The following is a 25,481-nucleotide window of genomic DNA, read 5'->3' on the forward strand; positions in this document are numbered from 1 at the left end:
AAAAATGGCAGCATCATTTCAGTAGGGAAGTCATATAAATTTGACTCCCTAGGGTTGCCATCCACTAAGCAGGAAGCTAGGAGGCTGTATATCTTAAATATATTAACACTAGGAGTAGACTCTCTTGGTCCAGAATTATATGGGCAATGGAAGGGTTATCCAAGCTACTGAAAGAGCATATTTAGGAAAATTAATCTGTTAATAAAGCATATTCAGTGAAATCTGACTGACCCAGGGAAACCTGGGAGCTTTTGGAACACAATAGAATTGGAGCATCTTCATGAGTCTCATGGCAACATTTCAAATATCCAGAGAAACTTCATCCCATGCTCTTATGTTATTCTCTGGTTGACATTGCACAGTGAAGATGCCCCTAAAGGACTGTGAGCTGCAACAGGTAAAGCACTCTATGAATACGGAGTCCTTGGTGACTTCTGCCACAAATGGGAGTTCTGAGTTGACTATAGGGGCAGGCCTATTGTGAGATACTGGAGTCGCTGAAGTGAATAGAATCATGGTATTTTGGGTTCTTTTTTTTCTGTTTCTTCAGACAACATTGGCATTTCTTTACTTAATTTTGAGAATTGACTTGGTGCCCACACAGAACAAATGTTTCTACACAGCTATTAAAATTGTCCATTTTGTATTGATTCTACAGACGCCTTTTAGAACTATTGCAAAAATGTACTCTCCAGCCCCTAGCTGTGTGTGGATTTTGTTCAATATGTTACAGCACAAATAGTCCAATGAACCAAAAAATATTCTGCTCCCAGGTGCTTATTCTTCTGCCTTTGGTCTCAAACACTGGAGAAAGAAGAGGGATGGATGACTGAATATGGGAAACAATGCCATTATTTTGGTGAAGAAAAAGGTCCCAGCTCATATGATTCTATGGCAATGGTGTCCGCATACACAAGTCCCATGCAAACTCAGGCAGACAAAAACCCAGCATAGAACTGGGGAAATGAATAGCAGACCCCAATCTTAGCTGAAGAAATATTGGAAACTGATTACTGCTAGGTGAGGAAGAACTGATCTTCCTAAAACAAGGGACTCTAGATAGGCTGACTAGACCTCAGTGGATGGACTTGCACTGGAGAATGTCTGGGGACACTGACTTGATACAGTATATTGGTTCCAGTAGGGGGGGATATGGGAGGGTGCCACTGGTGACATGGTTATAAAGATGATTAAGATTGTTTGAGATTTTCTGTATGAAATACACAAAAGATCAACAAAAACAAATTTTAAAAAAGAAACAAATGAGGGGGGCTGGAGAGATGGCTCAGCAGTAAGAACACTTGTTCTTGCAGAAGACCTGGGTTCGAATTCCAGACCCACATGGCAGCTAACAACTGTCCGTAACTCCATTCCCAGGGGATCTGACAGCCTCTTCTGACCTCCACAGGCATTGCATGACACAGATGCACTTACCTACATGCAGGCAATACACACATGCACATAAAATAAAAATAATAAATAAAAATTTTTTTAAAGTTTTTTTTCTTAAAAAAAGAAACAAAGTAAATGTTTGGTATTAAAGTCATATCATTCATTCATTCTATCATTTGAATAATTCAGCAAGTGTGGAACCCTCCTCCTTGGCTCCCTTCCCCGGACTCCGTAGACCCCTGCCCCTATTTAGGACTAACTGCTCTTTTCGCTTCTGTAAATTGCTTGGCTTGAGGGAACCAGAGGGACAAACCGCACCATCTCCATTTTGACTGCTGATTCCTCCATTTTCGTGATGTCTCATGGTCATAGACTAGGCAAGCCCAAGCATGTCCAGGGGGCCTGGGCAGGTTTGAGGCCTTATAAGGAATAAACAGGGTCCTCTAGCCCTTAAGATAACAGCACATTCCACAGCCCTGAAGGCAGCACCCACCAATGAAGAAGCCTCCAAGACTGTAACCAATCAATTCAAACGTATGTTGGCACGCGTGGGCTCTTTGGACCAATCAAAATATAACTCTGTCGTTCCCCTCCTCCCTTTGTCTGAAACCTATGAAATCTCCCTCCCCCTGCAATCGGGCCTCTCAGACGAACCTACCAGAACCTACCACGTTAGTTTGGTCTGAGAGTCCGAGCTTAAGCCCGAATAAACACTCTTTATTCTTGAATGCTCTCTGGACTCCATGGTAATTCTTGGGGATCCTTTCTCTGGGCACAAGTACATACTATATAACCAGCCTTTTGTAGTACTGTTAGTCAAATAAACAAAGATCCTATTTTTATTGCAGCCACATACTAAAGGCAATGAGAAGACAGGTAAGAAGTAACAATGAAAAATACTGTGTGTGAAATAAAGATAACTGTGCTAAGCCCTAGATAATAATGTGGGGTAACATCACTGGCTGGTTTCCCATGTAGATATCCTTACCAATCCCCCTCAATCAGCACCTCATAATATTCATTGGAGGCAATTTTGTATTTATTTTGAAGTGTGAGTCACCAATAGGTTGAAAATTGAGTGAAGCAGACTGTGTGTCAGTACCAGAGGGAAAACAGACAGGAACTTCTTTTCTAAAAATCTACCACAATTCTAATAAGGCCCCTTCTAGAAAAAGAATGGTGAAGAAACAAAAAGTCAAGTCACTAGTTCTAAAAAAGTAGCCTTTTGGGGCCAGCAAAATAGCTCAGCAGGTAAGACTGCAGCAGACTAAGTTTTGACACCAGAATCCACATGGTAGAATGAGAAAACTCATTACCACAAGTTGTTATCTGGCGTCCGCACATGTACTGTGGCGTAAGCACACCCACCCCTCTGCCCATCCCCCACATGCAATAAATAAATAAATGTAAAAAATTATTTTTCTTCATCTGTCTTTTTGCATGAGGATTTAATTAATTTTCTGGTTTTCTTTTCTATGGATACTTTTCTTTCTTAGGTTTTCTCTGCTTTTGCTTTCATTCTTGTCCTTGCTTTCTGAATGTGTAAGTTTCTGTTTCTTTTCTCCTTGGAGAAAGACTGTTGATGTTCCAGTTTGTTTCTCCATTGCTCTGACAAAACACTCTGACCACAACTTGGGGAAGACAGAATTTATTTGTCTTACATCTACTGGGTCACAGTTCATCTCTGAGGGAGCCCAATGTAGGAACTCAGGGCAGGAACCTGGAGGCAGGAGCTGAAGCACAGGCCATGGAGGAATGCTGCTTAGTGACTTACTCCTCTGGCCCATGTTCAGCCTACTTTCTTATACAATGCAGAACCACCTGCCCACGGTGGCACCACCCATAGTGGGCTGGGCTCTCTCATATCACTCTATCAAGAAGATGCCCCACAGACATGGCCACAGGCCAGTCCAATGGAGGAAATTCCCCAATTGAGGCTCCTTCAACCCAGATGTGTCAAGTTGACACTAGAGCAATCTATCCAGCACAGCTGATTTGTGTCTTTTCATTTTGTCTAGAACTGCCTAATCTTTTGAAAACCCCAAAGAACCATATCAGACCTCATTAATTGCAAGTCACCCTTTAGGATTTTGTTTTCTAAATGGTAACTCAGGAAGAGACTAAATTACAGATTACTGTTCTTTCCAAGGTTGCATTAGAATTTTAAAAACTATTTTATTTATTATTTTTATTTTATGTATATGAGTATATTGCCTGCTTGTATATAAGTTCACCTGTGTCATGCAATGCCCACAGAGGTCAGAAGAAGGCATTGGATTCCCCTGGAACTGGAATTACGGATGGTTGTTTACTGCCATGTTGGTTCTGAGACCTGGGTCCTCTGCAAGAACAGCCAGAGCTCTTAACCACTGAGCCATCTCTCAAGCCCCTTCATTAGACTTTTTAGCATTTAAGAAAAAAATATGGAGCAGACAAGATAGTCTAATGATAATGGTGCTTATTATCCAGCCTGGATATCTGAGTTCAATGCCCAGAATCCACATAGTGAAAGAGAGAGCTGATTCCTGCAACTTGTCCCCTGACTTCCACACCCGGACACAAAGTAAATACATGTCAAAATGAAGCAGAGATGATCATAGCTGCCACACAAGGTAGTGGGCAAATGAAGCTATAATAACTTTTTCAAAGAAAATGACAATAAATCAATTTAATGAGAAAAGTCCTTTTAGAGTTCTTATTCTATTCATTTGTTTATTAAATTGTGTCAAGAAATAGCCCACTGTGTGTAATTTAAAGTGTTACGTGTTCTTAGCCTAGAGTGCAGAGTTGTTTTGTGTGGAGACACTGAGTTCAGGGTGCCTGAGTTCACATTTCAGCACTGTATTAATTGTGTGATTAAGAAAATCACCTCTAGTATTACAGAAATGTGAATGACACCAGTACCACCTTCTAAAATTGTTATAAGAATGACTATAAAGTCATTATCACCAGGCCCAGAATGTTCATATATCCAGTTAGTGACTGTGGCCTAATGTATTTTACAATGACTTCAGAGATAATCCTGTTCTCAAACAATAGAGTGTCTATGAAGAAGATTATTTAGTTATGGGTATAAATTCTGTATAATGCATAGCCATCTAACTGAATTTCCAGCCAGGATCCCTTTGTTTGAGAATCTGATAGATTGACCACAGCAATGTTTATTATAAGAATACTGTCCTGTTTTTATGTTTCCAAAATGATTAATAGCTCTAAATCAGGAAAGAAATCCTGTGTTAGTTTTTAGATCTCATTTCCTAATTACTTCTACCAATTCAGCTAAACTTCTGGTCTTAAGTATGCACACATAAAAACATTTCCAGAAAAGAATTTTGGTAAACAAATCACATACCAATGGATAATGTTCCAAACACTCACTTTTCAACTGTGTTCACTGCAGCCTTCAGTCCTCTAGAACTTAGTTCCTTTTAAATATTTCTGTTAAAACAGGAGCTATACCTCAATGGCATAGATTGTTCTTTATTTAACTTATTTTAAAGTAAATGCTCAAGAGAAAACTATCATTGAATGTAGATAGATTGCCATTATCCTCACTCTTCAATCCTGACCTGGTTGACATTTACCCAGAGGACACATTGGGATCAAATGGCCCACCCTACATCAATTCTGACTGAGAAATGACTATTCTCATTGCTTCATCCCTGCCTTATACCAATTGTCAAACCTTTTTATGTCACTCTTACTCATTATAGCTGACAAGGTCTTGAAGTAGGAGAACTATATAATAAGCTACTAATTTCTAGTATTTAGATATATTGAACCAAACTCCTGAATTTCTAATTCAGAATGTTAGTCAAATACCTAAGAAAATAATACGTTTAAACATCAGTGTACTATATCACATGAATGACATTCAAAAATATTATTTTGAGCCAGGCATAATGGCCTACACCTTTCATCCCAGCACTTGGAAGGCAAAGTTAAGTGGATCTCTGTAAATTTGAGGCCAGTCTGATCTACAGAATGAGTTCCAGAGTTCCAGGTCAAACAGGACTGCGTAGTGAGACCCTGTCTCAAAACCAAACAAACAAAAACAATATAAAACTCAGATATTCCATTTAAAAATGAGTTTTTCTGTATGAAACAGTATATTTTAAAATGAAATGGAGATCTTTTTTTAAAGGTTAAAACCTTGTTCAATTTTATGTCTTATAGGGTTTATACTGAATTCAATATTGTATAATTGTGTTAATTAAACTGTGAACTTAAAATTTTACAGCCAGTTTTGAAAGAGATGCATCATTGTTCTGGAAATTGTTATTGAATATGTTAATGCTATAATGAAATGCTACTTCTAATCATGTGGTTATTAAAAAAATAAAAAAAATAAAGTTTATTTCCCCAGAATCCTATCCACCTTTGGATATTTGATGTTTGTTGGTTTGTTTTTGTTTTTTGAGATAAGGTCCTTTACTTTTACCTGGAACTTGCTGATTCTGTTCTGCTGACTGGTCAGTAAGTCCCAGGGATCTAGGTATTTCAACCTCCCCAGTGCTGGGTTGCAAATTCATGGCACCACACCCAGGTTTTTCATATGGGTGCTAAGGATACAACGCATATTTGTATGACAAGCATTTTATGACTAAGCCATCTCTTCAGCCCCTGATACTCATTTTGTTTTTAAAGGTAGCTACATTCTATACAGGCGTTGCAAGCAGAGCACTGAATTCGGAGTTATAATTATTCCTAGAGGAAATGCAAGAAGGTGTTCCTTTGAGTCTTTGATCACATTTTCATCAAGTTATGAATAAAAGAACTTTTGTTTGTGTGTATTTCTGTTTACATACATCTTTTTTAATGTGTAATGTTGATTCTTTAACATTGAATCATTCATAATCAGAATTGATGCAATTCATCCTTGAACAGAACTCATCGAACATACTTAAATTGCCTCTGTGAGGCTCCTTACAGACTTCCTATGCTTAGGTACATGAGACAGCACTCAGGACTGTGCATGAGTGCCATCCCAAATAGCGGATCATGAACACGGCACAAAAATGTGACCAACATGGCAGTAAATGGACCACAAAGAGGACTCTTGTTTATGTATATGAGAGCTGAAATAGGAGAGCAGAACTATGGTGCTGTGATGGGTGATTTTAATTGTCATTGTGATTAGAGTAAGAGACAGGGAGAATATTACCAAGACACATTTGGGGTTCTTAGAGGGGTTTAATGGAAGAGGAAAAACACATCCTGAATGTGCGCAACAGGGGGTGGGGTGTTGTCCCATGGTGACGAACAGGGAAAAAGGAGAAAGCAAGCCAAGCACTGCCATTCTCCATTGCCTGCTTTCTAGCTGGCATCATGGGCCAAGCTGTTCGCACCTCCATGCCATCCCTTTCATGATGGATTGTATTCCTCTTAACTGTGAGCCAAAAATCAGGCCTTCCCCCATTAGGTTGCTTTTTGTCGGGTATTTGGACACAGTTGTTAAACCTTAACTGGGAACATGTAGTTCCTGTGGTTTAAAAGTTTCATTGCTCTGAGCATGTTGTGAAATGCCTAGGAAGGTGTAATTAGTATTAATTGAAGGATTACAGATGAATGTTAATAAAATTCACACATGTGAAATCCATAAGTGATAGAAATCAGCATGGTTTTGTTGTGGTCCATTATTAATCTAGGGGTTATAATTGGGTTTGTTTTCTTCACCAATTAAAGAATTAAAAAGCAAAAAAATTCTCAGACATAGCAGAGACTTTATTTAGAGAGAATGAAGAATCACACATCCAAACACATGCTCACGTAGAGAGATAAAACTCTGCACAAGTGGAAAAGAAACCAAGAAACTGAAAATCTGAAGCTCCCTGAGGAGAACCTGGATTTTAAGGATTTTTATGGTTTCCCCTCTCCTAATTTTGTATTGGTTGACTTAAAGAAGAAAGGGACTGATAGATCTATGGATTCAAATTAAGAGATATTCAGGTCTACCCTTGATCTTAGCTGAACATTTTTGAAATAGTCCGTAGGAAGAGAACCCTACTGGCTAAAAGGGGAGCCCAGGACTTTGTCTCAGACAAAGAAGACTGAATTATGGCATCTTTGTTATTCCTCAATAACTGTGTCCTCGTAGGGATTTAGTTTCTTGCAGTTTGAACCTTCCAGTCCTCACCAGCATTCATCTTGAAACTTAAATCCCAATGAAACAATGTGCAAAGGTGATTGGGCTATAAGCATGGGGTGAGGGAGTTCTTATCAATGTGTCTCAGGGAGTGAGTCCAGCCTTTTTTAAACTTCTGTTGTGACTACCATATAAACAGACAGTATTCAAGGAACCATCTTGGAATCAGAGTAGGGAATTTTCATCAGACAGAACCTGTCATCTTGATCTTGGACTTCCTATTTCCGTAACTGTGAAGCAATAAATTTCTATTATTTACAAGCTTCCCAGTATCTGGTATTTCATTACAGTAGCATTACTACATTGAGAAAAACTATGTGTATACATACTACATATATATTTTTTTCTTTTTTGCCTAACTAGGATTATTTGGAAAGCTGGATTATATTTTTCAGACATATTTCTGAATTGCTTATAATTTATTTTGGCCAACACTATGATTAAAATGGGCTTATATTTTCAGTAATTTGTTAACGAACAGGTTGTAGCTTGGAGCATTCATCTGCCAGATAAACTGAATTAGGCATTGTCACACATTGTCTTAGAATAAATAAAACCTTTATATATTGCATAAAATACACAATAATGGCAGTAACATCCGGGACACTTCAGAACATAAATTCCTAACTGACATTTGGAAAACCTGAACCATAATTCAAATGAAAAAGTGATTGAATGTCTATAAACCCGAGAGAAAGTTGCAAGAGCTAACAATCTGATTTGAGTTCCTATAACACTGCCTGCTTAAGCTATGCCTAACTGTGGCCTGCATCTGGTTCCCCAACCTACTAGCTCTGCAAGGAGCAATTCCTGTATCACTCAAAACCTGCCTTGTTTACAGTTCAGCAAGTTTCTTATACCTTTACAACCCCTCACAGGAAAATGAGGGTTAGTATCAGGAAATTCAGCTTACACAGGAATATAATGCATAGCTACTTTGTTGCAAGTTTATTGTGCTCTAGGGAACAAACACTGGAAATGAGATTCAATGTGCCTCAGAGATACATTTTAAGGAAAAAAAGCTCAAGCGGCTGAAACTTTGACAGTCTACTCCAAAGAGAGCAGATCACCTTTTTTGCTTCTAAAATTCTACTTTCACTTTACGTATTTTTGGAAAGGTATCTTCAAATCTGAGAGATTAAATGAAGGATTCTTGTAAAAGTGATTTTTTAGATGACCTCGTACTTAGGTATTCATACTCAGCAAAGTAGCAAGATGAGTTCAGGGAGGCAGCTGCCTTTCTTCCACCGTTTCTCATGGAATCAAGTACAGGACAGGTTGCCCCGTTCTGAAACCTGTATGCCACTTGCATAAGTGAAGGAAAGGGACTTTAATGATAAGCAACTATTGTCATAAATGGGAGAAAACAGAATCTGTAAAGCCAGTGAAGAAAAATAAAAAGGAAAAGAGGATACTGGTGTTACTATCACAAATCATGTCTCAATTTATACCAAAAAATTATACTGCATTATAAAATACCATCTTTTCCTATTGCTGTGATAAAATAGTTTGGCAAAAGCAACGTGAAGGGAAAAAGGTTTATTTGGGCTCATGATTAAGCAATGCAGTCCAACATCCTGGGGAAGCCCTGCAGCAGAAACTTGAAGGGCCTGGTCACATGACACCCAGAATCAGGAAGTGGAGAGGAATGAATTTTCAGTTCATTTTCTTCTTTTATTTAGTCTGGAGGCTTGATTCCTAGGTGGTTCCAGATCTTGTCAAACTGACGTTTAGCAGTAACCAGCACTAATATTTTTCCCTGAATTCCTAGTTAGTAATGAATACACTGGATATTGCCTTTAAGAATATGTGTAATATATGTATATAAGGAACTTATATAATTTGTCCAATTTTTTTAGTTATTTATTTAATAACCATATAATTAGAAGCATTTCATTACAACAACATTGACATATTCAATAACAATTTCCAGAGCTAAGATACATCTCTTTCAAAATTGGCTGTAAGTTTTTAGGTTTAGAGTTGAATTAATACAGTTATACAATACTGTACTCGGTACAAACCCTATAAGAGATAAAATTGAATGAGATCTCTATTTTATTATTAAAATATACTGTTTCATACAGAAAAACTCATTTTTAAAAAAATTATTTATTTAATAACCACATGATTAGAAGAAGCAGTTCATTACAGCATTAACATATTCCCTAAAAATTTCCAGAGCAAAGATGCATCTCTTTCAATATTGGCTGTTAATTTTTAGATTCACAGTTGAATTAATAGCTATACAATATTGAACTCACTATAAACCGTATAAGACATAAAATTGAATGAGGTTTTAACCTTTAAAAAAGATCTCTATTTCATTTTAAAATATACTGTTTCATACAGAAAAACTCATTTTTAATGCTACTAACACTTAGATGTTTGCACATGCGTCTCTGATCTCTATGTACCTGATTATTACTAGTCACCACCGGTTACTTTCTGAGATCCACCTAAGCATGGATATAAAATCATTGGGTAATTTCAATGGTAATGTGTTTCACCTCTACTAATTAACATGAAACAAATTTTTATGCTTCGTCCTCAAATATAGCTCATTTTTTATTTGTTGATTTTTTGTATTAACATGAAGCAAATTTTTATGCTTCTTCCTCAAATATAACTCATTTTTTTATTTGTTGATTTTTTGTGTGTATTTCATACAGAACATTCCAAACAATCTTATTCATCCGTATACCCACATCCCAAATGGAACCCTCCCATAGCCCCCTCCTCCCACTGGAGCCCATATACTGTCATCTCTGTTAACTGTCCACTGTATTGTTGGCACCCCCAGCTGTTCTCCAGTGCTTTGTCCATCCTCTGAATCTAGTCAGCCTATCTAGAGTTCCTTGTTTTAGGAAGATCAGCTCTTCTAAATTTTAAAAATTCATCCAGATTTTAAAAACCTATTTAGCACAGATAATTTCATTTTATTTATTTTTTTCCCACAAAAGCAACAAAGAACCTATTTATACTATGTGACCAACTTTTCTCTTCAATAATGTGGTGATCCAAATTATCTTATGGCATTAAATTATCTATTTGGAATACTTCAAGATAAAGGATCTATGATTTTAATAGATAGATGAAAGTAAGTAAGATTGTCAATATGGACAGTGAGGTGTCTGGACAGACTTCAGAAATACTTTGTTCATCTCATGAACCGATGCATATATATTCATAAACATGCTGTATGCAGTTTATTAGTAACTAAGAATATAAGCCTGCATTTATATTGTGGAATGCCCACAATGAACTAGAGAGAAAAGTCCTGAAACATCTCACAAAAGAAATTCCGGAGGCTGACAAAAATGATCAAATATGACCAAGAGCTGTTTGAAGCTCATGCTATTCCAGGACCCTCCAGAGTCAGGTGTCTCTTCCAAGGATCCAGCAGATGCAAAACAGTCCATGTCAAATCTTAGACACTGTCCCATGGACAGTCCTTGTTGGAAACACAGTAAGTGCTTGCTTGCTTTTTTAAGCCTTTTCCACAGGGCTCCTCAGAGATGAAGATTCCTCTGCTGCCACCTTGTGGAGTTTAATGGTCAAATCTTAGAGGCTTTGGAAGGGATTTAGCTGACGTGAGCAAAATTGTATCTATGTACAGTTACAGTTTTTTTTTGTTGTTGTTGTTGTTGCTGTTGTTGTTGTTGTTTTTAGGTAGTTAATAGGATGAGCAGGTAATCTACACTTCTTAATAGCAAGATAAAACCATGGTTATAATTTAACTTAAAGTTAAAGTGCTATATTTTATTAAATCAGTGTAACCTCCTTTATCCGTACTGATAAGACTTTGGGAAGGAATTTAAGGCATGGAACTGGTCAGGTTCTGGTCTTCTGTGAGAGCCATGGGGTAAAAGGAAAGGCACTGTGAGTAACTGGCAGCCGGCAAGCACTGAGGCTGTTTAGGAATCCTTTTCATGACTACGCCCACTTTACTCCTCCACCCACTATCTTTCTACCATGACACCATCTTGGACTTTTCTCCAGGCACAATACTTGCCTCTCTTTGTTGCTTTGCATTTCGATTCACACGGACATTCCTGGTAAACTGTAAGCTCTGCAAGGTTGTGCGACCTCTCTTCATTCTTCTAAATCTTCTTAGGTTATCTACAACAGTCTGGAGCCTGGCACGGAAGAAATACCTACTATGGAAGGACTGAATATTCAGTCCTTGACAAGCACTACTCATTGAAGAAAAAGATATATATGTCTATGCATTCTTACTATTTTCCAGAACTTTCTACATGTTAGCAGCTTTAGTTTTCACAACTCTTGGAGTCTATGAATGAACCTGTCACTTTCTCACTATTTATTATTCTGTTTTCTGTACAACTGCCCCCAAGCTTTCTTTAGGGATATAACCTCTTTCCCTATCCTCAAGACTTGTTTTGTCGGATTGATACATTTTCCACAGAATAGGAAGATTGTAGGTCTGGGGCTTGATGAGTTCAAGCAAATCCATATGCCCTGTCTTCTATATCTATTAGTAGAAAATGGACATGTAACCCAGTTAGAATTAGAGAGATGAGAGTGGAAATTCCCTGTAGTTGTTTTTGGACAGTGGGCTGCTCTGTCAAGGGTTGGGAAGGGCTCTTGGAAGGGAGGAGGGGCTCTTGGAAGGGAGGGACTCTTGGAAGGGAGGGTCCCTCACGGATGGGAGGTAGAAGGGACAACTGGGATAACACTAAGCTTGAGAAAACGATGTGCCAAATGAAGCCTAATTTGAAGCCAAGCTTGGACCTCAAGTTACAAGAGCTAATAAATTCCTTTGTTTACAGAAGCTGGGTGGAATTTTCTATCACAACACAGAAGAGATTAATTGATCTTCTGAGAGGAATCATGTTCATTTTGCAAAGCAGAAACCTAGATTCAAAGAGTTGCATGATGCTTACCAGTGTTTCACATCCAGCAGCTGAACCTGGACTCAACTGTCAATCTCTGCAATACTTTCCACTATTCCTTGAAGAATTAATATTGGAAATATTGAGAAGAACAAATTAACAGATTGGCATCAGAGTGGCAGGGAATTAATGGAGCCAGTAATGAAAAAAATCTGAAATAATAAAGAGAAATCATCTCAGCTGTGGCATTGGTATCATTATTGTCTGTATGATGTAGTTAACATATCATTTAGGTGTTTATTGGGCAGGGGGTTTGTGGATTTTTTTTTTTTTTTTGACATGGTATCCCTAGTCGCAGTCTACTATGTGAACCAAGGTGGCCTCAATCTTGAAGAGATCCACCTGCCTCTGTCTCCCAAGGTCTGGGATTATAGACATAGGCCATCACCCCCAGTGTAACATATTATTTAGGACCATGCCTTTCCAGTGTATATGTCTTATTTCCTTCTAAACACTTCTTAACTTGCATGTAGATTCATCTAAAATAGTGTTCAGAAAGATATTTTACACAGGAAATTAAAATATAACTATTTGATATTCTTTATCTTTATGATTATATTTTTTGGCATCACTCAATTTGGTTGTATTAGACAATTTATGAGCAAACTCTTGCATAGATATTCTGTTGCTAGGTAACATCTTCCTTTCACCTCCTGTTCTAGTTTGTTTCTCCATTGCTTTAACAAAACACTCTGACCAATACCAACCTGAGGAGGAAAGGGTTTATTTGTCTTACACCTCCCAGGTCACACAGTTCATCAGGGGGCCCAAGGTAGGAACTCAGTCCAGGAACCTGGAGACAGGAGCTGGAGCACAGACTGTGGAGGAACACTGCTTACTGGCTAGCTCCCCTGGTTCCTCCTGCTCAGCCTCCTTTTGTATGCAACACAGGCCTACCTCCCAGGGGTGGCACCAGCAGCAGTGGGCTGGGCCCTCCCACATCACTCAACAGTCAAGAAGAAGCCCCACAGACATGGCCACAGGCCAGTCCCGTGGAGGAAATTCCCCAGTTGAGGCTGCCTCAACCCAGGTGTGTCAAGTTGACACACTCTATCCAGCATGCCTCCCTTTCTCCTAAATTGGTTGCCATAGGTGCTCTTTTAATGGGTAGCCCCAAGCTTTACTGTAATCTTTGTGGCTGGACTAAAACCTAGGTTCACTTGCTCTCTCCCCACTACCCCTCTTTCCCTCATCCCAACTTTCATAAGTCTATTTGCTCAATCATTTATTCATATTTAATTAGAAACAGATGCACACATACAAAAACATGCACAATTTAATAATTATTCCACAAATATTTACTTTTTGTAATTTATCTGGAATTTCCCCCCTTACATTCTTACAGAAGAATTTCTTAGGTTGAAGCTCTAATTAAAGAGTTGTTAAATTTGGGCAGCATTCTAAGCTTTAGAACTTCTTCAATACATTTGATATTTCCCAGTTGCCCCTGAAGATCTACTCTCCACTCTTCTCTACATTGCTCTGTACCTGGAACAGTCTAGGAAGCTGATGAATTTCTTTCAGGAATTTCCTTTACCTATGGTTTCTGATTAGGTTCAACCAATGGAAGCACTGGTTTATGGGCAGAAGTAGGAAAAAGAGTAAGATTTGTGTATTTATTCCTTCAGCTACAATTCCTCTGGTTCTTTACGTATCTGAACCCTAAAGGTCACCTGTCAGACTACCCTCTTCACACAGAAACTGTACCTAGATTTCAGTAACCACATTCTTGTCTCACCTCTTCAGGCCAAGGATGGAAAACAGTACAAGAACACTTGCAGTGGGAGGCTAAATTGTGTCTCTTATCTTTGTGGATACTTCTATAATTCACAACTTCACTGTCTTTAGTGGGCAGTTTGCTTGTGCCATCACTTTTGTTCTAGTTGAAGGAGCAGCAAGTAAGTCTTATAGTTAGAGTCAGGAAAGGAAGGCAAGCATTCAAGGTAAGTTATGTTAGGTGGATACTGGCTGGCTTTTCCTGACTCTCTCCCACCTACTCAGGGTTCTGACACCATCTTTCCTCCCATCTCTCAGCTACATCAGTATATGTCACAATTCCTACTTTCAGGGACTTGATGAAGAAAAATGTGCATGTTTTTTTTTCTTTCAAATTAGTTTCAAAGTTTAATTTTGGATAATTTGAGTAATTAAGTGTTTTATAACTTAATTCTCATATTTTAAGTTACCTTAAAAGACAGGGATGCGCTTACCTACACGTAGGCAATACACACATATACATAAAATAAAAATAATAAATATTTTTAAAAAGATCTAATCGTGGGATTTCACTCATTCATTCAAACTATGTAAGCACAGTGGGCTGTTGTTTTCTTTACTTGAAGAATAATCAGGTCATTCTTTGTTTTAAAAAATATTGTAGCTGTTTTAAACTGTGTCTGTCTTAGAAATGTTGCTTATTAACATTCCAGGTTCTCCCTACAATGTCACTAGGACTATTTCACAAGACAGTTTTAAACATCAAATACAATAAAGTACAGAAAGCTATAATGAACATCAAGTGCTATGCTAATAAACAATTTGTAATTTATTCACTATTTTTACCTGGTTATTCCCACTAATAGTTTTATTAAGTTAGGGTGATCCTATTTTACAGACAGAAAACACCTGAGGATTTTTAGCCAGCCCATAATCTATTAGGAATTGGAACATTTTATTTGATGATACTATTTTTAATTTTTTGTAATAGGTGTACTTTGACCTAATTTGCATTACATAAGTAAATTACTAACAAATGGGGATAAGTACTAGTAAAATGACACATTTAATTTACATGTTTCTATGAACTCAATTTTTATTGAATTTTTGTGTGTTTCATATCATCTCATCTCAATCATCTCAATCAGTCTTAATCATCTTTATACCCCCTTCCCCACTGGTACCCTCCCATAGGCCTCCCCTCCACCACTGGAATTCATGCATTCTGTTATTTCTCTTAAGGCCTATTGTGCCAAGTTAGTGTCCCCAGACATCCCTCAGTGCAAGTTCATCTACTTAGGTCTAGTTAGCCTATCTAGAGTCTGTTGATTTAGGACGGTCAGCTCTTCTCCACCCAGCATAATCAGTTGCCAATATTTCTTCAGCTAAGATTGGGATCAGCTGTCCATTTTCCCAGTTCTATTCTGGGTTTTTGTCTGAGTTTGCATGGGTCCTGTGCGTGCTGACACCATTGCTGTATGTTCATATGAGCAAGGTTCCAGGAGCTTGTAGGACTTTATTTCCATATGGTCATGCACTTCCTCCCTGGCCCTTACAGTCTTTCAAGCCCTCTCCTCTGCAATGGTTGCTGAGGGTACAGCTTAATATAGGAGTCCTTTTCAAGTACCAGTATTTTGCAGACTCTTATTCTCTACACTGTGGCCATTTGTGACCTTTTGTGCTCCTGGCCCTCTGTTGCATGAAGAAGCTTCATTAATGAGAATTGATATATTCATTATTGTCTTCCTTATCCCTTGTTCTACGTTCTGTGAGCCTTAGGTGTAAAGGTTGCATTGTGATGTGCTACTTAGACTTGGGCAATTCACAATGTCTGTGTGTGACCAGTTGTGGTATTCTCTCTAATAGTCTCCGTCAGGTACAAAAGAAGCTTCTTTTATGCGTGGTGAGTAGGATACTTGTCTGTAAGTATAAGGATACATACTTTGCACATAGCAAGAAATTACATTTGTCTAGCAATATAAGAGCCTTGGGATTTTTCTAAGATCTATGACTTCTCCATATTTGGCTATGTTTACAGTACCATGCAGGAGTTTCCTCCCATTGAGTGGCTTGTAGTCCAATTAGGTAGCTGTTGATTGACCCCAAGATAAAAGTGCCACTCCTACACCAATGTTGTATGATGTGCAGGTCACTGATGTGGTTATTTGGTCTTGAAGCTGGTGTTGGACCGTCAAGTGATGTTCTCCCTTAGCACCTTGCATAGTGCTTTCCAAAGCTATGAGAGCTAGCCTTCAGAGGAAGTGGCTTCCAGGTCAGTTCCAGCTCCATTGCTCCAAATCCTGTGTCCAAAGTATGTTCTGTATTCAGCAGTAGGGGCTTATCTTCAAGTTCTGGGAGGCAATCAAGGACTGTGGCAATTGCTTGTCTAATTTTGGTAGTCTCTTGGACCACCCTGGCCAACAACTCAAAGGAAGGTTTTTCCTGTCTGGCACTGTTTCTTGTTACATAGTCTTTAGCTATACAGGTGTACTCACTCATTTACAGATATTGTATGTGTAATTTGTCATTAGGTTGTTGGACTAGTATGCTTTCCTCTGGTTTTTAACACTAGCTAGGCAATATGTATCTCTCCTATCTCTCTCTCCCTGTCTAACCCTTGCACTGTGGCTTCACATTTAAAGTGTCCCCCTTTCCCCCATGTCTCCCTTGATTATACCAGTCTTCTATGGTTCCACCTCTCTTGAGCTCCTTCTTTTCTTTTATACACAAAGTTCCTTGTATCGCCCTCCCTCCCACCTCCCATTTAAATACCCCCATTTTATTTATTTCTCCCTTAGTAACACCTGTCTCCTACCGTTCATCTCTCTTAGGTTCTTTCTTTCCCTTTACCCCCCTGATTCCTTTTCATTATCCTGGTTCTTGCAGTTATGTCTGGACATATTCTCACAGACAAGGATTTGGTGCTAGGATCCACATGAGTTTTTTGAGTCTGTGTTACTTCACTTAGTATAACAGTTTCCAGTTCCATCCATTTACCTGAAAATTTCATGATTTCATCTTTCTTTACAACTGAGTAGAACTTCATTGTGTAAATGTACCACATTTTTATTATCTACTTGTCAGGTGAGGGATGCTTAGGTTGCTTCCATTTCTTAGCTATTGTAAAAAAAGCAGCAACAAACATGGATGTACAAGTATCTCTGCAATAGGATGAGTCCGTTGGGTATATGCCAAGGAGTGGTATAACCAAATCAAATGGTAGGTTTGTTTTTTTTTTAAACTTTAAAAAAAAAACTTTATTGAGAATTTCATACATGCATAAAAGGTGTTTTGATCAAATCCACACCAATCCCTCCCCTCCAACACCTCCCATATCACCCCATCACTTTTTTCTGACAACTTCATGTACTCTTTCCCTTTCTTTCTTTTTCTTTCTTTCTTTCTTTCTTTCTTTCTTTCTTTCTTTTCTTTTCTTTCTTCCTTCCTTCCTTCCTTCCTTCCTTCCTTTCTTTCTTTCTTTCTTTCTAAATGGGTCCCTCCCTCCTTCCCTCCCTTCCTTCTTTCCTTCCATGAAAGAAATAGTTCCTGGCTATGTACGTACCTTTTCTTTCTTTCTTTTAATGGGGCTTTTTGCTACTCTAACATTTCCCCCTCTGAAGAGGTTAACCTAAAATCTTTTAGGGATTAGAAGAGCTCCCAAATACTTTTGACATTTTTGGCCTTTGGAACAGAATATGTTGCTAAGGGGCCCAAGGACAGTTTGACTTTTAGACAAGAAACTGGCTACTTTTCTTTGGGGTCTTTTCTTACCCTAAATGCCTAGCTAATTCCTACTTCCTATTCTTATCACACTATTCTCTGAAGAGATTACCCCAATTGTGGATAGGGAATCGGGACTCATTTGTTCTGTTGATCTTAGCCAGTCTGACTGGGGTAAGATGAAATCTTATAGTGGTTTTAATTTACATTTCCCTAATTACTAACGATATTGAACACTTTTGAAGATGTTTCTTAGCCATCTTTACTTCTCTTGAGAAGTTGCTGTTTAGATCTTTAGCTCATCTTTTAATTGGGTCATTTACTTTCATTATTCTTTTTTTTTTTGTTTGTTTGTTTTAGTTCTTTATATATTCTGGTTGTTAAACCTCTGTCAGCTCTGTCACTGGTAAAGACTGTGGGTTTTCTCTTCACGTTCTTGGTTGTTTCTTTTGATGTACAGAAGCTTTTTAGTTAATGAGGTCATACTTGTTGATTCTTGACCTTAATTCCTGAGCAACTGAGGTTCTATTTAGAACAGCCTTTCCTACACCTATATCTTGTAGGTTATTGCCAATATTTTCTTCTAAGAGTTTCAGATTTTCAGGTTTCACATTGAGGTATTTGACTCATTTGGAGTTTACTTTTGTTCATGGAGAAAAATAAGGGTCTAGTTTCATTCTTCTACAGATAGAGATTCAGTTTTGCCAGCACCATTTGCTGTCTTTCCTCCAATGAGTATTCTTGACTCTTTTGTTAAATATCAGGTAGCTGAAATTGCATGTACTCGTGTTTGGGTCTTCAATTATGTTCCATTGATCTACAGGTCTATTTTTGTTCCAGTACCATGCTGTTTTTATGACTATAGCTCTGCAGTACAGATTGAAATCTGGTATAGTAATCCCCCCAGCATTGCTCTTTGCGCTTAGGGTTACTTTGGCTATCCGGGATCTTTTGTGCTTCCATACGAATTTATGGATATTTTTTCTAATTCTGTGAAGAATGTCATGGGGATTTTGATTGGCATTGCCTTGAATCTATAAATGGCTTTTGGTACGGTGGTCATTTTCACCATATTAATTCTTCCAATCCATGAGCATGGGAGGTCCTTCCATCTTCTGGTGTCTTCTGCAGTCTCTTTCTTTAAAGATGTAAAATTTTCATTGTAGAAATCTTTAATGTCTTTGGTCAGGTTTATTCTGAGGTATTTTAATATTTGGAAGCTATTGTGAATGGGAGGGTTCCCCTGTACTCTTTCCAATTGCTTGTTATTGGAATATAAAAGGGCTACTGATTTTTGTAAATTAATTTTATAACCCACCACTTTCCTGAAAGTGTTAATCATTTCTAGTAGTTTTCTGGTATAATTTTTGGCATTTCCAAGGTATGACATCATATCATCTGCAAAAAGGAATAATTTGATCTCTTCTTTTCCAATTAGTACTCCCTTAATTTCTTTCTCTTGTTTTATTGTGCTAGCAAGAGTTTCAAGCACTATATTGAAAAGGAGTGGGTGGGGACGGTGGACAGCCTTGTCTGGTTCCTGATTTTAATGGAAATGCTTCCAGTTTGTCCTGTTTAGAATGATGTTGGCTGGGGTTTGTTGTATATAGCTTTCATTACGTTGAGGCATGTTCCTTCCAAACCAATTCCCTCTAGAACTTTTAAGATAAATGCATGATGAATTTTGTCAAAGGCCTTCTCTACATCTATTAAGCTGACCATGTGATTTTTGTCTTGAGTCCATTTATATTATTTATGACATTTATTGACTTAACTATATTGAATAATCCTGGCATCTCTGGAATAAAGATGACTTGCTCATGTTGGATGATCCTTTTGATGCATGTCTGTATGCAGTTTGCAAGTATTTTGTTGAGAATTTTCCATTTATGTTCATTAAGGATATGGGTCTATTTTTCTTTTTTGGTTGTATCTCTACCTGTTTTTGGTGGTAGAGTGATGCTGGCTTCATAGAAGGAATTTGGGAATTCTCCCTCTGTTTTTATCTATTTGAATAATTTAAGTAGTATTGGATACTGATCTTCTTAAAATGTCTGGTAGAATTCTGCTGTGAATTCATCTAGGCCTGGACGTTTTTATTTGGGTGGTTTTGTATTACTGTTTCAATTTCCTCATATGTTATGGGTCTATTTAAGCTGTTGATCTCTTCTTGGTTTAGCTTTGTCAATTCCCATGATTTTAGATATCCATCCATTTCTTTTTGGTTTTAGAATTTAGTAGTGTGTAGGTTTTTAAAGCATTCCCTTATAATGTTCTGCATCTTTCTGTTGACTGTCATGATGATTCTGCTCTCATTCTTATTTTGTTGATTTGGAGTTATTCTTTCTTTCTTTTGATTAACTGGGCTAAGGGGCTGCCTATCTTATTTATCTTTGAACTCAATTTTGTGAGTGAACAAACCCATGGTATCTGCATACAATTGATATTTGATATTCACAATCATGTAACTTAGAGTTAAAAGTTACCACAGTTTTTCAGTGCTCCCCTGAGGTTAGTAATTACAGTGTTATAGCTCTTACTGAGCATTAGTTGTGTACACATATTATGATCAATATTTCTCAAGAGTTTGCATTGAATCCAAGTTGCTTAATAGGGCTAAATAATCAAGGCAGGATGTGTGTATTCAGAAGCCTTGTAAAGAGCGCTGTTGACACTTTTCATATGTGCACGATTTGCTAAATTGCTTTAAAGTTTGTGCTTCTGCCAACAAAGCACTTAATATTACTAGAATTAGAAACAGAAAATGGCTGTTGAAAGCTTAGCTCAAGAAAGGTCAGTTTGTCAAGTAGCTGGTTTGTATAATAAACAGCAAATACTATTTGTTTTTTGTTTTACTTGGAAAGCTTTTTTTCTCTCTATCTTCACTGGTGGATAGTAACTTTTAGTTAGCTGCTGAAAGAAACTACTGTCAACTTATAATGAAATTCTTACAGAGTGGCTTCATTTTACATTGTCATTTATATTGTTCAATAGCACATACACAAGCCTTTAATAATTCGTATTAAAACACATGATTAATTTCTGGATAAAGTATGGGTAATTGTATGTGTGTGTGTGTGTGTATTAAAGAAATCTATATGCATACATTTCAGCATGATATAGGTAAATAAATGCCAAAGTGTATCCAAGGATGACAATTTAACAGCAGACATTATGACTTAGCATCTCTTCTTCAACTTTCAGATTTGTGTGGTACAGTTTCAACTGTATTGTCTTACAAATTCAAATTCTTAAATCCTAATCAGTAATGTGATAGTATTTGGAGATGGAGTCTTCAGCAGGCAGTTATTTATATAGGGTCTTGAGTCCTCCTGATGGATTAGTATTCTTACAAGATGAGAATTTTAGAATATTCTTCCTCTTTTTCCACCCTCATTTACCAAGACTTATGTGATGTTAGGACACAAAGAGTGTACAGTCCCAGGACTGATTTGTCACGAACCCACGTGCCAAGAGCACCTTGATCTTCAGCTTCCAGTGTCCAGAGCAACAAGAAACCAATTCTTATTAAGCTACATAGATTGGAGGGTTTTACTTTTCATGGAATCCTGAGCTGACTGAGACCTTGTGTGCATATTCTTTTGAGCCCTACATAGATTTAGAGGCTGTCAGAGTTATTTTTCATATGTAACAGGTTATACATTCAATCTACTAGGTTATAGAATTATTTTATTACTCATTTCATTATTTCCAGTTATTAATTTCTAACTTTCATTTCCATTTTAAGCATTAGCCATTTTTATTTTAGGGCTGTTTTAGAGCAGTCTTTCTCTCCTCAAAAGCAAAATCATTTGCCATTCTCATGAAAGGAAGAATGACAGTCCATTAGGATGCTGGTGATTGCAAGCAACCCTCACCAACTAGGCTGTTCACTCCCATCCCTTTCTAAGACCATCAATATAGCTGACATAATTACTTAGTTATACAGAGGCTCAAAATTAACATGTACAATATTAGCTCTTGAATTGGCTCCATCTCAAATAAAGACATCCTTCTCCAGTCTCTATCATGTCATTAAAGGAAAAATATAAATACAAAATTACTAATAAATCCTGCTGTGATTTTTGAGTATGTGTATGAGTTTGTGCATATATGTGTGTTCTTGTATCTGTGCATGTATGTGGGAGGAGTATGTATGTGCATGTGGAGGCCAGAGGACAACTTATATGTTGTTCTTCACACACTGTCATCCTTTTCTTTGAGTCCAGTGTCTTCCACTGGGCTGGAACTTGTCAAGAGAGCCCCAGGGATCTGCCTTCTTTGTCTCCCCAGAGCTTGCATAACTATTGTGATCCACCATACATGCTTACCTTTTTATGTGGATATTGGGGATCAAACTCAGATCCTCATGCTTTTACTGCAAACACTTTTGTTCACTGAGCTGTTTCCTCAGTCCACTCCTGCTGAATTCACCTTATAAGTAAATCATTCTCAGAGTATCTCCACCCTGGTAGCATGGTCATCTCTAGAGTAACAGATTGCTCTCAAATTTCATTGCTTCTCCTTGTTCCTGTCTATTGTTGACAGCGATAACAAAGTAATCTTTTCCAAATTCAGTCATGTTATGTCATACGTAGGCTCCAATCCTATTCATGAGCTCCCTGTCTCACAAAGACTACAAAGGAAAGTCCGATGTTCAAGGTCTGCTCCTATCTCCCTGCCCCGTGAACACTCTGCTACTTTCCTTCTGGCTCAGTCTATTCTAGAATCCTTGGCTTCCTTGTTGTTTTCAGATAACATAGGCTTTTGTTTCAGGACTTTAGCCCCAATGCATATCCAGAATAATTTTTCACTGGATATCTATGAATTTAACTTGCTTGTGGTCTTTAAACTTTTGTTCAAATCTTTACCTTTCTAATGTGACTACCCTGAACACTCTTTTAGAACTGCAACCTATTCTGTCATCTCCTGATCTTTACTTTTAGTTTTTATTTTTCCAACAGCACTTATCATTTTCTCACATGCTATATAATTTTCTTGTACATCATTGTAACTTACTATTGTCTTTTTCTCCTTGATCAAATGTAAGCTCCTCAGGGTCTGGGCATCTGTTGCCCCTCATTCCGATTTTTGTCTGTTTCTTCATCTAAAATGCTGTTATATTATATGTGTTCAATAAATCATTCTTGGAAAAAATAAATTATGTTCTGTAATTAAACTTCTTAGTGATTGAGAATAACCTCCATTAACTGATGTGTGTTATTTGTAGTACTAGGTCTTAAAATGACTTATGTAAGTTTATAGCTTAGATAGGAAGTATTCTCCTAAAGGCTCATGTGTTGAACCCTTGATTCTCAACTGATGGAGCTATTGAGAAATGACTAGATCATAAGAATTCTAACTTCGGGCTGGAGAGATGGCTCAGTGGTTAAGAGCACTGGCTGCTCTTGCAGAGTACCTGGGTTCATTCCCCAGCACCCACATGACTGCTAACAACCATGTGTAGCTTCAGTTCCAGGGGATCCTTTGACCTCCTCAGGCATTGCATGACGTGGATGCACCAACCTACATGCAGGTACTCATGCACATAAATTTTTTAAAAAATAAATTCACACTTCATCAACCCATTAATTAATTGTTGAGAAGGCCCTGTTTGGATGAAGAAGGTCACCGGGAGTGTGCCTTTGAAACTTTGAAGGGTATGTCTTATTTCTGGAGTCACTCCATGTATCCCCTCACCTCCTCCCTCTCCTCTTTCCTCTCCCTCCCTTTCCATCTTTCTTTCCCACTCCTCTCCCTTTCTTTGTAGCCGTGACATGAAAAGATTTAATCCTGCTGTGTCTTTCCACCATGGTTGCATCTATCCTACCATAGACCTCACAGCATGGAGCCAGGTCGCCCAGACTGAAACAACTGGAACAACCAAAAACAATCTTCCCTTGAGTTGTTTATTTCAGGTGTTTTGTCACAGTGGTGCAAATCTGACAAACACAGTGAGGGGAAAGCTCCAACTGCAGCTTAGGTTTGATTAGGAACAGTGGACTAGGAACTCATCTTGGATAGCTCTGTCCCACTCAATCAGGTCATGTAGAGACGGAGACAATGAAGTAGAAATAGAGAAGGTAAACAATTAATTTAGCCATCATTATTTTCTGATGAATGGGTTGGTTAATTGATTGAATATCTAAACTCATGATCAGACAAAAGGTCACAAAGAATCAATTCAATAGAAATTTTCTAGGTTGACAAAATCTTGTGAACTTTATGGTGAACAAAACCTGTGTGCCATGCTAGAGAAGGGACTAGATAGTATATTTTCCTTTCTGTTTCTCTAGTTGTTTTTCCTACTGTCATTATTTAATTCTTTAAATCCTTTTTTTGTATAGTGTAAATACCTATAAAATACTGTAGTTGAAAGTATAAAATAAAGGAAAAATTAAGAGATCATATCATACTGTATAGACAAAGGACTTGGAGTCTACCCTCGGCTTTGCTACTAACTGTGAAGTGGGTAAGTGAAATTAAAATTCCCAACTTACTTTTCACACAGTAAAATGAGAATAACAACAGTATATGCCTGATGTCATCCTGTCTTGAGGAATAGCACTTTACAATTCACAGTGCCTGTTACCTAGTATTCTGTCCACAAAGAGCCATCTTATAGAGTAACAAAGCACTTTCTGGAAAGAAAAGTACGTGACTGAAAGCATTTAAAGCATATATTACCTTTTCATAAAATGCTCTATAGCTTATACAATGTTAACTAAGTCATAGAGAAAAAATATTATTATTATTTTTAAAAGTTTGGGCTAATGTGAATTTTCACCTAAAATTTATAATAATAGAAAACTTGTAGTTTAAATCTTGGGTTTAGAAAGACTATGCAGACTGCTTTGGACTAAGGTATTGAAAATTCTTTTGCATCTCTCTTAACTGTGGAAATTTTTCTGGTGGCCCTTTATCTAAGGAAGATACATTGTCAGGATTTGGTATTTTGTCCTATTCCGAAGCTAAGAAGGGCCTGCCAGTTTCCATAAAAGTTCCCAAAGGCGTGGGATTCCTGGATCAAAAACAAAAGGTTTTATTACTCAGTCATCAGAGCATGATGGGGGCCTGGGCAAAGCCCCATAAGACCAGTGGCAGCTTCCCAAAGGGCACTGTGCTTCGTAAGCAGTGGGCTTGTTATAAGACTGGTGGATGTCTTTAGGAAAGTTCAGTCTCTTTAAAAGGGTTATTAGCAAACGTACCCAAACTTTGTACTGCAGGAAAATAATGTCTTTGAAACTAGATGTGCAGAAATGCAACAGACCCTTCAAGATTGACTTTAACCTATAGAAATAGAAAGCATCAGTAACACTATTTTGGTGAAGAGAAGGTGATCTTGGAATACGATTCTGATCTTGGGTTTGGACTAGCAAAAAATCCTTTCAAAGGCTTTGTTTGAGCATGCAGTTTATCAGTTGTAGTGAAACCTGGTGTGGATCTGTCCTTCTAGCGGTTTATCACTCTATGCCTTACAGTCACATTCCCATGCTTCTTATCAAGTAGATTTGACTCCTCTTTCAATTTATCCCAGTATTTGTATCATGTTAGCTAACAAACTGTTACCGCTGCAAGAACTGGCGCTTTCT

The sequence above is a fragment of the Nannospalax galili genome, unplaced genomic scaffold (assembly GCF_000622305.1).
Source record: "Nannospalax galili isolate Female #2095 unplaced genomic scaffold, S.galili_v1.0 scaffold540, whole genome shotgun sequence".
Lineage (NCBI taxonomy): Eukaryota > Metazoa > Chordata > Mammalia > Rodentia > Spalacidae > Nannospalax > Nannospalax galili.